The sequence below is a fragment of the Cryptomeria japonica genome, chromosome 10, assembly GCF_030272615.1.
Source record: "Cryptomeria japonica chromosome 10, Sugi_1.0, whole genome shotgun sequence".
In the NCBI taxonomy this organism is placed as follows: Eukaryota; Viridiplantae; Streptophyta; class Pinopsida; order Cupressales; family Cupressaceae; genus Cryptomeria; species Cryptomeria japonica.
Genome location: NC_081414.1, coordinates 704,499,556 through 704,517,555, shown reverse-complemented (window position 1 = coordinate 704,517,555; position 18,000 = coordinate 704,499,556).

Below are 18,000 nucleotides of genomic sequence, written 5' to 3'. Positions count from 1 at the left end.
GCAATTCCCTTGACTTGGATAGTGCCACCTGCTGGAATTCTGTGTGTGCATGCTGTACAGTCAGGACATTTTACCTATCACTGAATAACAGTGCCTTGTTTACGCATTTTAAAATCAGATTGTATTTGTAATGATTACTAGCTGAAAGTATCGTTTGTTTAGCATTACTTACTCTACCTTCCTGTGTATCATTATACATCTGTGATCTGATTCTTGATTAAACTTATGTTAGGTACTTACTAGTGAAGTCTATTGCTGGGGTCTTATTTAGAAATTATTCATTTGCTTCCACCTCCCTGCCCTATTACTGGTTCCTACGTGCTGTGATCTAAATTAATAAATTGAAACACAATTGACACATGTTGCTGTCTGATTGCTAATATATTCCGTAACACAGCAAAACCATCATAATTTTATGTACCAGATTTCTATTTATTTTGCTGACAGCTAATACAAAGGGTGATTTGAGACAAACTATATTTAAATAAAGTTTGCAGCTGTCCATGAATGTTTCGTTTGGCATACTAAACTAGGTTATATTTTATGTGAATGCTGTGGCTGTTTGCTGTTAGAGCGAGATCTGGATAGAAATTTAAATTATATTTAATATTTTGCCATTCAGACTGTCTGCTATTACAGACTAAACAGGTTTTAAATGTCTGTATACTTATTTCACAATCATTGACAGTCCATAAAACTCTGTTGTAGCCTGAATTAGCTAGGTTCTAGTTCCAGCTTATTTCTTAGTATTTATAATTATTTTCAATTGGAGCTCTTAAGAACGGAGACTCTTGATAGTGTGATGTAGGGAGGAAAACCCTCTGGAATTGCTATTTGGGCTGAGGATGAAAACGCTCAATCAGACTATAACTGTTGGATGCAATTTATGAGCCAATTCGAACAAATTTGTAATTAACGCTGTTCCAAATTTGAGGATTGACAAGTTGATGCTGCACCATGTGATTGCAATCAATCCTGACAATTGTAGTACAGTTAATTGTTAGCTATGCATTTTTCATCAATATTAATTGAATATTCAACACCCCACTTTTTGTACCTAGGCCTAATTGTATTTTATAAATTGGCGAGTTATGGTAATTGCGATATTTTCTGTAGTTATACAGCCACTTAGCATAAATTGTTGTTTCCTTTGTGCCAAAAAGCAAAAATAGAAATTAAAATAAGGGAAAATTGGATCTGAATTAGTCATGAGTATCCGCTCGCCCTTAAGGCTGAGATCTGCGTGTGGCGCTTAGATTTTGACACTGTCGATATTGTTCATATGATTAGATTTAATATACCAGCATTACCTATGAGAATAAGTATTTAGCATTCTCTCTCATACAGTCAAGTCATCTGATGGAAACGGTTTTATGGTTGGTGTTGCGTCAGATAAATTTTCATACCATTAAAGGAAGAGTGCATCTGGTGAGGCTTAATTTGAGCTCTGTTGCAATGCTGCCCGGTTGAAGATCTGGTCGAGTGCTTTCCAAGGTGAGCGGTTTGTGGAACTTTGTGATTAATTTCAAGTGAGAATATGCAATGGATACAATATTATGTTCAATATATTCCAAAAATAAATGATAGTAAATCTTGCAAAATCATTTTGGTTTTGGCATCAAGCATATAAGGATTTGCAGTTTTTATTATTTCGCCAAGAAGCGATCTACAATGGCCGCACGAACCTCTGTAACAAAAAAGAGAGGAGGTCAAACATGCATGCCTGAGAACAACGTGCCCAACAGTTATGGTTACCATAAATAGAATCCAATTTGATAGTTTTGCTTATAATAAATTTTAAATTCTTTTTGAATTGGGTAAGTTGATGCAGAGCATGCAATATATATAACACCTAGAAAATATTGGCATGGTAGGTCATTTTTGTGAACTTCGGTTTCTTTTTCTGGTTTCTTTTTCTTCATAGAGCACAACAAAGAATGCTATGAAAATGGCACGATATGGATCAACATCTTGGGTTGGAGATAACCCTAAATTGATGGCGATGATAGAATTGAACTATATTAGAACAAGGTATAAGATTTAATTTTTTTTCACTTTTCTTTAAATTGTTGTAGAATTATTGAAAAGGGTTCGTAAGATTTATTGGGTATGAGTGCTCTCAAAATTTACAATTCTTTTTAGGCATGTGACACTTTTTAGGCGTTTTTTGGAAATTGGTCTAAAATTTGTGTTACACAATTATCAATTTAGTTTTATGTGTTTTTGTTTTGTTTTCAAGGTATTTGTCTAAAGAAATAGCAAGTTAAATGAATTTGTAAGAAAGAAGAGAGATTGATGATTGATTTTTGTGTTATCTTTAGTGAAGTTCATAATTACGTCAAGAGGTATATTACAATGGATATAAAAACTTTTGTAAACTAGCATAATTATATTTTTAGAAATCTAATTAAAGTATGCCGAGAGATATCAAGTTTCAAAATATGGAGTATTTATATGTTCAATGATAAAGTATGAAGTGCTATTAAATTAAATGATCAATGATGTTTTTAATTTAATTTTGGTTAAATTTCAATTAATGATAATTAAAATGAAATAAAGACAATATCATACTATATTAAATTAAATTTTTTGAATTATTTATCAAAATGATATTTTAAAAGTAGAAAAAAATTCACTTAAATTTCAATTAATGATAATTAAAATGAGATAAAGACAATATCATACTATATTAAATTAAATTTTTTGAATTATTTATCAAAATGATATTTTAAAAGTAGAAAAAAATTCACTTGACTAATCATTCACAAAGTAGTAATGACTGTTAAACAACATCTATACTATATTATAATCATTGAATTTAGTCATAGATACAATGTGTAAATAGGTTTTCAAAATTTATGTCAAGTTTTATTTTGTTAATCATTTATGCATTGGTAATATCTCTTCATTTTCAATATCATGAAGAAGAGTCTGAACTTTGATTGTTAAGTTAGACTTCACAACATATAATGTAGGTATCTCATAGTGAGCATTTAACAACCTTAATGATGACATGCCTTGATGCATTGTGAATTTGATTGAATAATTAAACTTAAAAGTAGCAAGCAACCATTTTTCAAGTGGTCCTTTGTGGAAACTAATTCATGATTGTCCCTTAAGAAATCTCACGAGCTTCATACTGAGTTGTTCAGATAGGTTGTGTTTTTTGATTGACACTGTTGGCCTAATAGCGACCTTCCATATACATGTAGCAAGGTCATGTATGAGAAATTGGTCAGTCACATACAAGAGGTTAAAGTATAAAGCATAATTATCGATTTTTTAAATTATTCTTTGGTCCATTTTTGTCAATTCTATTGATCATTTTTTCTCTCAACCAGTAGTGGACTCTTAATTCCTCTATACGAAGGATGGTATTGAGTGGAAGATGATAGTGGTACTTTTTCAACCAATTGGACGCCCATGCACATACATTAAATGATGGTTTGCTTACTTGCAAGGAAATTATTTTTAGCTTTTCAATCAATATTGAATAGTAGAAGATAAATATTTTAAGCTTAAAGGCAATATATGTTTTTGATTAAAAAAAGTAGCGTTAACAAGGGCGTTGACCCAATACAAAGAGACCTCAATCCCTCAACGATTGGCATTAACTATTGCTAATTGTTTTTGAAACAAAGCAGCATTAAGAAGGGTGTTGACCCATTACAAAGCCAAAGGCTATCAAAATTAAAGACCAAGCAGAGGTGGAAACCCCAAAAGGACAAAGTCGGACCGGCTAAACCAACCAGTTAAACCATCAACACCCAAACCAAATCAAGAGGGGGGAGAAAACCCCGACTCTTGAGAAAGGAGGGCTTGAGAAAGGTGGTTAGAATTTTCTTTCCGCCTACGACAAACCACCGTCCAAGCAACACTATCAGTAGGAACTTTTGCAGAAGAAACAGGCGAGGAAAACCCTGCAGAGTCACTGCCAGACTGCTGTTGCAGAGCAGCAACAGGCTGTTGCAGCGGAGCAACAACAAGAGAAGGGGTGCCAGGAGCAGAGTGAAAGTGAGAAGCAGGAGCAACAGGAGGAGGATCCAAGGGGGCGGAAGGGGCCGCAACAACAGTAACATCAACAGAGTAAATGCAATATATGTTAAGGTGAGGTAATTAGATAAATTTATAGAATTTTTTTTCATTTGAAGTAAATGTATGTTGTTAAATAGGAAATAAAGCAGAGCAACACACACACACACACAGATATATATATGCAATGTTACATGATGTATATTTAAAAAATACTATATATTTTGAATTTTTTTCATTTGAAGTAAATGCATGTAGTTAAATAGTAAATAGAATAGAAGAACATTTATGTAGCATAACTAAAAAAATGATTCTTTCATATTAAATTATTATTAAGATATTAATTAAATTGTATATACTAATCAATATCAAATTATTATTGAGATATTACTATACTTTTGTATTTTTTATATTTCTATTTAACTCTTCAACATTAAAAAAAAAATCTATTAAGACAAATTATTGCTATATCATTATATATTTATATTACTATATTACTAATAGTGAGATTGTGTGAATAGTTTTGTAAAAAATACAAATGAAGAAGCGATACAATAATGTTAGCAAATATTATCATGGTTGAAAATCAAACATTTATTAATGATAATTTATTTCATATTATTTGAAGAAAGATATATCACATCAATTATCTTCTTATATTTTAATCTATTGTCTTCGGTATTTCACTTTGCAAGTTGTCTACCTTTTTTTTTTTTTTAATAACGATCAAATGAGAATGTTGGCTTTATTTTGAGACTTTCCAAAGACTTTACACGAGACATTGCCACAAATGTTAATCCTATTCTTTCTCGTGGTCCTATATCAATTGACTTTTGATAGAGTCAACCCTTGAGTTTTATGTATTGTTAATGTCCATGCCAATCTTAATGGTAATTGAAGTGTTCTGCCCTTTTGTATTGTTGTTATTGAAATTGTATTCTTGAATAATGGTCAAATTCAACCATTACATATGTTGTTGGTTTAGGTGGATAACTTCCTAGTTTATTGATAATTTTTCGAATATATCCTAGAGCTCCATTTACAAGATCTTTAATTTATACACAACGAATGAATTCAACTGGAAATTAGAGAGATAATCTTAATACACAATTGAAGATAATGAGAAAATGATATATGAAGAAAGTATGAATGATAAACCAATGCTAGAATATGTGAATTGTTGTGTACCTTCAAAGTTACACACTAAGGTTGTCCTTTTCGTTTCTCCGGCTTCCTCAAAATCCATAGTGACTTTTTATTCTTTTGTAATTGAAGGTAAATAAACAATCTTTGTCGCTTTAAATAAATATAAACAAAATGTTCTAAATTTAAAATGAATTTATCTATTTGAATGCATAGAGATGTCTTTTTATAACTGGCAGTTATGCATTACATCTTGGATATCTAACTTGTTACAATACATGCAATTTATTTTAATATAAATTATTTAATTTATTTAAATTTAATTTAGGTTATTTTTATTATTAAAATTTGTTTAATTTAATTTATTATTTTATTTGCATTAATTTAAAGAAAATCTAGTATATATTTTATTGATTTTTATTTATATATGTAGAGTAGTAATATAATGAAAATTTTAAATATTTAATTTGAGAACTCTTATTATAACTGGTCGGATTAAGGTTATTTAAAATATTTTTATTACAATACTACACATACAATTTTGTTTTAATATAAGTTATTTAATTTTTTTAATTTAAGGTATTTAATTTAGTTTTATTTAAATTATTTAATTTCATTCATTAATAACTAGATATAGTCAAATAAAATTACATATTTAATTGATTCTAACTTGTTACAATACTAAATATGCAATTTATTTTAATTTAAGTTATTTAATTTATTGTCATTTGTTATTTAATTTAATTTTAATTATTTAAAATTTTTAAAATTAATTTATTATTTTATTTTATTTACGATAATTTGAAATAAAACCTAGTAAATATTTTATTGATTTGAGATTTAATTTATTTTCATTCAAGTTATTTAATTTATTTTAATTTAATTTATTATTTTATTTTATTTACATTAATTTGAAATAAAATCTAATATATATTTATTGATTTCTATTTATACTCTATAATAAAAATTTGAAATATTTAATTTGAGAACTCTAATTATAAATGGTTGACTGGATTAAAAATATTTAAATTATTTTTATTTAATTTTCTTTTATTTCTATTTTTTTAATTATTACTATTAAATACTAAACTAATTATAACTTGTTACAATACTACAAGTGCAATTTATTATAATTTATATTATTTAAAGTTATTTAAATTATTTTATTTAAGTAATTTTAAAACTAATTGTAATTATGACAACTGTCAATTTTAAGCATAGGGGATTTTTAATCGCACATATCTATCAATTCATTATGTGAGTATTAATACGCCTCTTGACTTGATAAAATCAAAAGTTAGTAAATTTGTCATTAAAAATATCGGTTTTTTATTATTAGATTTAATAATTTTTAAATACAATTTTTTTATTGCATCATAATATAAAAAGGATTACATAAATTATTTATTTGGGCTTTCTAGCCTGCAAAACAACCCATCTTTTGAAATTACCCTTACAATCATCATTACTGAAAAACCCTCTACTCTTGAACAGATTAAGGATCATCCTTAAAAACCAGACCCTTCACATAGTGTAAAGCTTAATTAACTCCTTAAAGCTGGGGAAACAACAAAACCTACCCAGTGAAAACATCATCTTGCAAAAAAAACCTAACCCAACTTATAAGCACAATATTTACTAAAAACTGTAAAACTACTATAACTATAGGAGGCCGCTTATCAGCATTTTATCTATAGAATAAAAAACTTTTGCATAGTCTAAACAAACCCATCACCTTTTGCAAAGCTTGCACTAGTCACTCTCCTTTGCTTGATCTTAGTTCGCCTACCTTTGGGAATTTCCTTCGGCCATGCTAGTGTCAACTCATTATCTTTTCTCTCATGGTGCAGAATTATCCCTTTGAGCCTCTCCCATGCCTGTGCTCTTTCCAACACATAAGCCTCTTTGTCCACCTTCCCAACCCACCTGACAAAGGAAACTATGCCAAATTCATCAGCATCCCTTACATTGTCAAAGCCTTCTGAGTAATCCAAAACTATTCCAGGCACAAACCACTCCAAATGGAGTCCAAACCTTCTAGCATCTCATCTTCAAAAATAGAGGTGATTGCCCATTTAACTGTCTCTATGTCTTCTCCAATTTCCAGTCCCCAAGCGATGATCATGGATATTATATCCAAAATAACTTTCCACCGCATTTAGTTCTCCATAAAATAAGGCCCCATGACCCCCAATGCCACGTTGACAGCCTCAGTTTCCTTGAAACATAACAATCCCAACATTCTTTCTTTACTTACAAGTCCCTTGAACCCGTTCCATTGCTTTCTTGTGCACACTGTAAAATTCACTTCCATGCTTTTTAAAACAACCAACACACTGTCAGTTCACCTCCGCACAAACTAGTTTTTACACAAATGTCACCACTAAGCTCTTTATAGTGTGAGCCATGCGACATTCACCAACTTAAATGCCATCTACAACCTGAATTACGATCCTGACATGCCACCCTGCAAAGCATGCCATCGCACTTCCCATCGTCCTTGGAGATTTCACTTCAAATATGCCAACCATCTTAACATGCTCACAAATCCTTTTGGAGGATTTGGAATGAGGTGTCCCGAGAAAAAACCGTGCATTCACCATCATTAAAAAGATAGGAGAAATCAAAACATCACCATTTCCAACTTTAAGGTCCAATCGGAAGCGGGTTGTCCTTCCAACCCATTTGGAAACATCACAACCACTTTTCACAAAGGGGGCCGCACATTTAACACTACAAGATGACATCATCTATCGATCAACACACATCCACCATCCAAAATTTAATCATTACACAATCACATCATCCAATATAAAATTCCCTTGAAAATCTTCAATTCTTGATTCACCTTCGAGCTCAAAGGATAAAGCCCATTTAGAAAGTCTATCTGCAGTCTGGTTTCCATCTCTACGAATGTGACTTATTTTGAAATTATCAACAAAAAAAAAACTTCAATGATCAGAGCAATAAATCCTTGTAAATGTCAGGCCCTGATTTCCCCATTCATGATGGCCTATATTATGATTAGAGAATCCCCTTCCAAGAAGATTTCAGACACCTTAGCTTCTGGCCATTCTAATTTCTAGTAGAGCCATTGGCGCTTCTACCTCATTATTCATGCACCTCCTTAATCTTTTTGCTCCACACTTGATTAGGTCTCCAGAATCATTCCTAATAACAAACCCTACCCCTGCCACATTTCTACTTGCTTGTGCAGCCCCATCAAAATTCACTTTGAACCAACCCTTATCAGGAGGGTTCCAACACACACCCAAGACCTTCTTATTTTTACCCCTGTTGTTAGCCCATGAGCCATGCCTGATTTTGATTCCAGGCCAAGCTCTCTATATTCTGTTATCCATTAAGGTAAAAGGGGATGTCAATGTTAGGGATTTGGAGGCTGCCGCACCAACAACTTCTTCAATAGCCCGATTAATTCTGCCTAGTAACCTTCTAACATCCTCAACTTTGTCCTGAAAAATAATGTGATTACGCTCTTTCCAAATCTCTCATATGACTAAAGAGGGGTTAATACGCCACTATAGACACCTAAAATTAATATTTGATTAATTTAAGCCTATCAACATAATTAATTGACTTAATTGTGTTATCCTTATTCCTCTTAGAATCAATTAAATCTAATTTAATTAATCCTGTCACTATTGTCCAATAATTAATTTATCAAATAAATTAATTATTCTCGTATTCTTCTAAATTCCCCTCCAATAATTATTTCCTCTAAACCCACTCAGTTAATTAATTCTAATTAATTAACCTCTTCATGTGATTCCTACAAATCACTTTTCCTAATCCCACTCAACCTAATTAATCCTTCTAGAATCTCTCATAATCATGATTATCATTATCCCTCAATTTTTTAAATCCCACTTATGTCACATCAACATTGAGTCTCTCAAAGAAATTCAAATTTCTTTGAATCCCTCAATGCATCCTTATTTTGGAATTTTTAATTCCTCAAGTTTGAAATTCAAATTTCTCCCCCCTTTTTCCAAAGGAATTTTATATTAATGTTTATTTTCCTAAGGCACCCTTGATCCATTCCTTCTATCTAAAATCAATCTCAACCCTTCATAATCAAATCAATCTTGGCCCTCCATTGGCCTCCTCCAATCTATAAATTGGAGCATATTATCCTCACAAATCATCCACTTATCATGCATTGTCATGCTGCCTATTTCTTCTCTCATTCTCTTCTAATCATCTCTCAAATCTAATCCTATCAAATCCATCAATCTATCTTGTTGAGTACAAAGGAGATCAATCCACATCAAGCAATCAAAGGAGCACATCAAGTGGAGCATCATCAAGGGGCACCTTCATTTCATCAAGCTCAATCTGAAGGAGAAGGTAAAATAGGAAGGTAAAATGATCTCTTGATGTTTCAACAATTTTGATGTTTTATGGTTCTCATGCTTATTTCATTATCATTTTGATCATTTGACCTTCTAATTTGTTTTCCCCTCTTCAGCCACACACTTGAAAGAGTCGACTTGCTTGGATGTCTTGGCCAACTTTCAATGACCTCTTTGAGGGTGGACTGAAGAGGACCTTGCCAATTTAATTTCTCTTAAAGATTTGGCCAACACCTCGCTGCCACATCACAACTCAGTAATAAATTATCCACTGATTCCTCCGACTTGCTACACATCACACATTTGAAAGGGCCCATAAACCCAAGCCGTTTCCTTCTCTCCCTTGTTATAATTCTACCTTTAACTGCTAACCATGCAAAAGCACCAACTTTTGGAAGGCACTCTTTGCTCCAAAATAAATCCCAAATCCTAGAACGAACTTCCTCACTGCCTTCGAAAAATTGATAACCTAGTTTGACTGAGTAGTTCCCATCCCGAGCACCACACCAAATCACCCTGTCCTCTGATCCTGTGAGAAGAATCTTCCTCTGATCTAGAACATCCATGAGACGCCGCTGAGATTGAATAGAGAGACCTATTGTCGACAAATCCTTCTACACACATTCCTTTCCAAAGTCCCCATCTATAGCCACCATATAGTCTTTTACACGATCACGCCAAATGGGCACCAAGTAATCCTTAATTGCAAAGAAATCTCCAATGTCTTTGATGGCTGAAAACCCTGCCCAAGAGTCATCCCAAAACTTAGCTTTCGATCCTTTACCAATATGCCAAGTTAGGTCATAATTGACCACCCCTCTACAACTAACTATGAAATTCCATATAGCCGACCCTTTAGGGGGCTTACAAATTGTGAAAATTCTATGATCTTCTAAAGAGTCCAAATACTTAGCTCGCAACACTTTTACCCACATTTGGTCTGGATTAGTATAGATGTTCCAAACCAACTTAGCCCCTAGAGCTATATTCATCTTGTGCCAATCTCTCAAACCTGCACTGCCCTTAAACTTTACTTGACAAACTTCATCCCATTCCAATAAAGGGATTTTATCTTGATCATTTGCTCCATTCCAAAAGAATGTTTTCATCCTTTGTTGAATCACACTGATCACCTTTTTCAGAATCTTTAAACACATCATTGAGAAGATTGGAATTGCAGATACAAGTGATCTTAACATTAGAATCCTTCCAACTGAAGTAAGCCATCTACTTTTCCATCCATCCATTTTATTAAGACAATAATCAATCAAACTTATTCGCACCACCAAAAAAAGGGATGCCTAAATACTTGTTGGGAAGGACTCCCATCTTCATGCCCAAAATTCTACAAATCTCCCTATGTTTACACATTTTGGTGTTAAAAAAGAAAATTTCAGATTTGAACCAATTGACCCGCTTTCCTGAAGCATTTTCATAGACAACCAAAGTCCCCTTAATAACTCGAGCTTCCCTAGCTGACGCATCACCTGCTAGGAAAGTATCATCTACAAATTGCAGGTGGGTTAGGGGATTAACAACTTTCCATAACCCTTCGCCCCACTTCTTAGAAATTAGTCTCCCAAGAACCTCTGCCATTATGATGAAAAGAAAGGGGGAGAGAGGATCACCTTGCCGAATGCCTTTCTTAGACTCAAAAAAACCTCGAGGGCTACTATTCACAATAACAAAAAAATGAGGGGAGTTGATGTAACTTTGCACCCAAGCAATCCATTCCTTACTGAAACCAAATTTCGAGAGGACTTGTATAAGAAATTTCCTATTTACCTCATCATAAGCTTTCCTTATATCCACCTTAACCATTATTTTTTCTGTCCTTGCCGTTCGAATAGAGTGAACAACTTCATGTGCAAGATTGATACCTTCATAAATAGATCTACTAGGGGCAAATCCACTTTGTTCACTTGATATCACCGATTCCAGAACAAGTTTTAATCTATTTGCCATTACTTTGGATATCACCTTATATATGGTGTTACATAAAGAGATCGAACGAAAATCATCAAAGGATGTGTAGTCCACCTTCTTAGGAATCAAGGCAGTAAAAGTGTTATTGAAATCCTCTAAAACAGAGCCCCCTTTCCTTGATTACTCCAACACCTCCAAGATATCATTTGCAAGAATGTCCCAATTTTTTTTAAAAAAATAGGGTAGGGAAGCCATCCGACCTTGGGGATTTGTCCGACCTAGCCCCAAAACAACTCTTTTCACCTCCTCCAAAGACATTGGGTCCATTAACATTTTGTTTTTTTCTTCCTTGACACATGATGGAATGACCTCCACAATCTGAAGCATATCCCCTCCAGGGTTCACTTCACCATTGAAAATATCTGAAAAATGTTTAACCGCCTCCAAGTTGATTTGATTTAAATCTAAAATAGTCACCCCATCTTTGTTCTTTATAGAAAATATCTTATTCTAAGTCCTCCTAACCTTTACTGAAGTATGGAAGAATTTTGTGTTTCTATCTCCATCCTTCAACCATGTTTCCCTAGACTTCTATCTCCAAAAGATTTCTTCTCTAGCTAATACCTCCGAGTAGCGTTTATTTAACATTTTTTCTTTATTAAAAACATTTTCATCCATTCCTTGACTAATGATCTGCTTATGAAGTGTTTTTTACTCATCTTCAATCCCTAACTTTTCGTTGAAAAAATTTACAGAAGGATTCTCTATTCCATTTCTTGAATTGCTCCTTTAAAAACTGTAGCTTTTTGAAAAACATAAAGACTTTATTACCTGATCTTTCAGGGATATGACACCACCACTGCTCCACTAAGTTTCTGATGTTACTATCCCTTAGCCATATTGCTTCAAACTTAAAAGGGAATCTCTTTGAAGCATTGTCATCTTGAATTCTAAGGCATATTGGATAATGATTTGAGCCTGTTATAGGTAGAACTTCAACAACACAGTTCCAGTGACTTTCTAACCAATCCCCAACAATAAAAACCTATCTAACCACTCAGATATGTTCAGAAAACCACTCCTATTAGTCCAGGTGAAGTCCCCCATCCTAAAGGAAATTTCAAGAAGCCCATAATCCATTACAAATACACTAAAGTCTCTATGACTCTGTCTATTCCAACCCATACCACCCATATTATCTAAAGGACATAGTAGAGCATTAAAATCTCCACCAAGAATGAACAAGCTTTCCCTATCAATCCTCGGAATGTCGGATAACTAAGACCATAGCTGCAATTTCAAATTTGAATTGTTAGGCCCATAAATATTGATAAGGAAAAAGCTGGTGTGTAATTGCTTCGATCTTATTTTCAACCACTGCCACTATCTGTTTGTCCTAATGACATCCACATCAACAACCGAGTCCTGCCAAAGAGTAGCAAGGCCTCCAAAAGTACCTTGAGCTCCCAGAAGACTAAATTTCCAAGATTGAAACTTCCTAGAAAAAACACCAAAATCTTCTTTAATCTTTGTTTCTTGCAAAAAACAATGTCTAGTCTCACTTGATCAAGACACCTTTTGATCAAGCGGATCTTGTTAGGGGCATTGCAACCCCTAACATTCCACGAAAGGGTCCTCATTGCTCCCGAGAAAAGGCATAACCTTTTCCCGATCTCAATTTTCTTTGGCCTACTGCATTGCTCGCCATCTCCAATTTGGCCTTGTTAGATTTGGTACCCCTTTTCTTTTTCTCTCCCACCTTAGCTTTTGTTTGGAGGGATAGTGTCATCTCTAGTGTTCGCTTCTCTTGGGTTCCTGCAAGGGATGTTAATCCTAGTTCATCATCTCCTTGTGAGAAAGAAGACTCGCCCTCATAGTCTGAATCTAGGAAATTCCCTCCAGTGTCCTTTACTCCTTCAAAAGAACTTTCCAGATTTCTTATTGGGGATATCCGAATGTCCTTAAAAATAGGTTCCTCCAAATTAAGATCAGGGTTATCAATCTGCATTTCTGAAACGATATGAAAAATTTCCGGGTCTAGGACCATAATGGTCTCCTTTTGAGTCATGTCAGTAAGATCCTTTGTAGGTTTATCCAATATTGTTGAGGGTTCTTTCTTTTTCTCCACATGGGATACACCCTGACTAGAAATCTTACATTCCGAGATTGTAGGGATTTTTTCTACTTCCTGATCTACAATGATTTCCCTATGTAAATATCTCCTACCCTCTGAGCTGGTCTCCTCTAGGCTCGAAGAGGCATCCTTCACACTCCTTCCCTAAGGAGTTACTGCATAACCAAATCCATTCAAAGAAAGGGGCACTTCTTTATCCAACATCAAAGAGTCGCCTCTAGTTCAAACAAAGGAGTTTGATTCATTAACAAAAGATTCATCAATAACACCCTTCTGAGATTCAAAATTCTTAGTCTTGAGATCATAAAATGAATCACTTCCACACTTTGAAGAAGACTGAATTGCCCAATCCTTTTTATTCCAGTGCTTTTCCCAATGGTTACCTTCTGATAGCCGAATGATTTCCTCCACTAGCTAGTTCTGCATCACAAATTTATCTTTTTTAGCTTTTTTACAAAAACCTGGAGGATGAGTTTTGGTAGTAAACCCAATCGTGTTTTGATCTTCAAGGTGTCAGGGAGATTGTGGATCGACTGTCAGATAATACAGAACCTAAAGACCATGTTAAAATCAAAGGAATCTACATATTCCTCTGCCATCACAAGCTCACCCAGTTTGCATCCTATTTGTTTTAGCGTTTCCAGATCCTTATATTCTTGAGGAAGACCAGGTAGTTTTATCCAAACGAGGATAGTGTCCATCGAAGCCTCATAGGGGTTGAAGTTAGGTTTCCAGGCTAAAATGGTGAGTCCTTTTCCTTCTAGAAAAAACGGTCGATTCTCTATTATCCAGACTCTATCTTGAGTTGTTGGGCATACAACTTGATAGTATCCATTTCCTAGGGTTTTGAGATCCATCCCTTCCCCCCAGTTTTTATTACACCAGTCCCTAAACTTGGAAAAGGTCAGCCAAACACCTCCCCATTTAACAAAAAGGGCTTAATGAGACATAAAACTAATCAAATCCCTCCATGCTTCATTTACTAATTCTACAGAAAGGACCCTACTATATTATGCGTTAGGGTTTACCTCTATTACCTTTGCTGCATTTGAGGAGGGTTTTGGTCGCCAAAAATTCTCCTGAACGGTTCAAAAATCCACTTTCGGGCCAGAGTAGAGGTCCCGATAACCACCAAATCCACTAGCTTTACGAGCCCTTGAAGAGATGACACCATGATCCCCAAAACTGTTCCATCCTTTAGAAATCACCGGAGCCTTCCATGACCATCTTTTTTGGTTGTTCTGCTTCCGAAATCCATTGTTCTAGCCATTGTTAAAGCTCATGCCGAGAGGCCATCTGGATCATGCATCGCCTCTGTAGTGGAAACCCTCATTTTTCTTGAGTCTTGACCTACCGCTCCAGTCTGCCATTTTACCACAGATTCTTAATGCAATTTGTTTTCAAAGAAAAAATCATTTAATTTTCTTTTTTATTATTATTAGATTATATAATTTTTAAATATAAAGTTTTTTGTTAATTTCCAAGAAAAAAAATATTTAATTTATTTTTTGATAGATAAAAAAATATTTAATTTATTATTATCAAATATTATAAGTTTTAAATGCAAACTTTTTTTAAAATTTTTGAAGAATTTTTATTTTATTTTTAGTTTGCTTTATTATTATTATTATTAGCTATGTTATATTAAAAAAAGGGCATAATAATGATATGGATAAATATATCCTTCCTAAAAAATGACTTGATTAAAGTAATTTTTTAAGTTCATATTTAAAAAAGATTTATGATAAACTTTTTCTAGATTTTAAAAATGAAAAATAATTTATTTCTATTTAAAAACAATCAAATTAATAAAAATTTTTATAATAATATTTTTTTTTTTGGGTTATATATCAAAGAGTCAATACAAAAAAAAACCAGAACTATCTGGATATGGCGAGTATCAAGGCACCAAAGGAAGGTGCAGTCAACAAAAAAAATTAATAATCTACGAGTATCACCACATATGGGGAGGTGATAATCACAATTACAACATATTGTATGAACAAAACAGATAGTCTAAGGAGTAGTCACAGTCTAACTATAAGAAATATTAGAGCCTAGAGTAGAAATAACTCCCACTATTGGGATCCAGGCCACCCAGCCCTTCTCTCCATCTTGCCATACTTCCATACGGCCATCCAAAATATCCTGCATGTGAGGATGTGAGGTGCTCTGGTGGATCCGGTCAGCTTCCTCCCTGGAAATTTCCATCTGTAGGTGTCTGCGGTCAACCTGTCTCATGAAGGCCATGAGAGCTTGCTCAAATGCCGCCTTTTCTGGTTCATCTCTCTCCCATGTGAATCCGTGGGATAGCTCTCTGATGTAGACAGTGGTAGCTCCTTCTTTTATCCATTTGTCAAACTTTCCCGAGTCTAGCTTTATGACCACAGTGACCTGCAGTGAGACAATATGAAAAATGAGTCTCCTAAGAGACTCAGTGAGGTGCCTAGTGTTGTTATTAAAGACATCATCATTATGGTATTTCCAAATGAGCCAAAGAATTTCTAAAGATAAACAAGACCAGAAGATATTTGTAGTTTTCCTACAGCCCTTAATGTAGCCTAAAACAACATTAATGATTTCAACACAGTTAACATTCAATCTTAAACCAAATAAATTCCAAATCTCTTTTGCAAAATGATAGTAAAAAAAACATGTTTCACAGTCTTAGGAGTTCTACAGATTTTGCAGTTTAGGAGGTTGCCTTCCTTATCCTTTAAAGGGAGTTTATTTAACAGCAGTCTCCAGCCAAAGAATTGTTTCTTAGGTTCATTTGGGTTCATCCAAAATCTACCTAATCTGTCCTTCCATATCCCAGGTTCCCAGTCTAGCTCCCAGCATTTATTAAGGTGAAGAAAAATGGTATCTGCCTCAGTGAGAGATGCATAGATGTTTTTGGCTTTTAGAGAGGAAAGAGGTGTGTTGTCAACTCAGCTAATTGCAAAGGAGGAAAAGGGTGAGTGAGAAAGGGGGGATTGGGGTTGTGATAACCCTACGGTATCGCAAGATGTAAAATCACTTGCGGGGATGAGGATATTGTAAAGGAATAAATTAACATAAATAATCCAAAGGAAATATATTTATTTTATTTTAATAAAGGGAATGTTATTTAAATAACTAATATTACAATGGAAAGGTATTTAAATATATTTTTTATATATATTCGAATATATTTTGGATATATTAAAAAAGGAAATTATACATAATATTTTTTATATATTTAAAAAAAGAAATGTAATTAATAAAATATTGTATGAATTGTAATTAACCTTTAATATATTAAAAAGAAATAAAATATTGTATGAAATATAATTAACACTTAATATATTAAAAAAAAAAGAAATAAATTGCAATTCATATATTAACATTTAAATACTTAATAAAGGGGGAATAAGGCAGTCCCAAACAGGCTGGGTGACCCCTGCACGAAGTGGTGCGTAGGTAACCACAGCCTAAGGCTGCGGTTACCTCCGCACCCCTTCATGCGGAAGGGGGCCCGTGGAGGGGCACAACCCCTCAAGGGTATAAAGGGAGGCAGCAATCAAGCTACAGGGAAGAAAGGAAGGCAGCAGACTACGGGGGAAAAACGAAGGGAGCGGACTGCAGGGAAAAAGGGAGAGAGGTCAGCGGACAGCAAGGTAAGAACCCTGTCCTATATTAATTAAGGTGAAATATATGAATGGTTTCCTTATTATTAATATTAATAAGTAGGATTAAGGGTGAAGTCTCAATAATATTAATTAGTATGAATTAATGAACAATGGGAAATGGGTAAGTCCATTGATAAGTCATGTTCATAATTGTCTAGTAAGAATGTATACACATTGTAGGGTGTAGAATTCACTAGATATAAATAGGAAAAAGGTAATCTTGTAAATAATATACACATAAGTTGCATATCAAGAGGGACTTAGGAATACAAGGTATTTTAAGAAACATATTGCAAATATGAAAGATGAAAAGCAATGTTGATATATATATATATATATATATATATATATATAAGTTAATTGTATAATGCATTAAGAGTTCATGTTAACATAAAGGAATATTTATGAACAAAAATGTTATGTAAATACAAGGCTTGGTTGGGTCAAACTTAACCAAGAAGGGAAGGATCGAGTCAATCCCCTTTGAGGACTTGGATGATGAAGGCATCGTCCACGGCAAGGAAAGGCAAGGGTCTTCCTTGGCTGGCTTGGGTATAAGAGGTTATACTCAAGACAGAACTCAAAGGTCAGGCCGATCCCTTCTGAGGACTTGGATGATGAAGGCATCATCCAAGGCAAGGAAAGGCAAGGGTCTTCCTTGGAGGGCTTGGGTGTAAGAGGTTACACCCAAGACAGGATTCGAATTCATCTTCAATTTCCTAGAGGGCTTGGAACCAAGGGG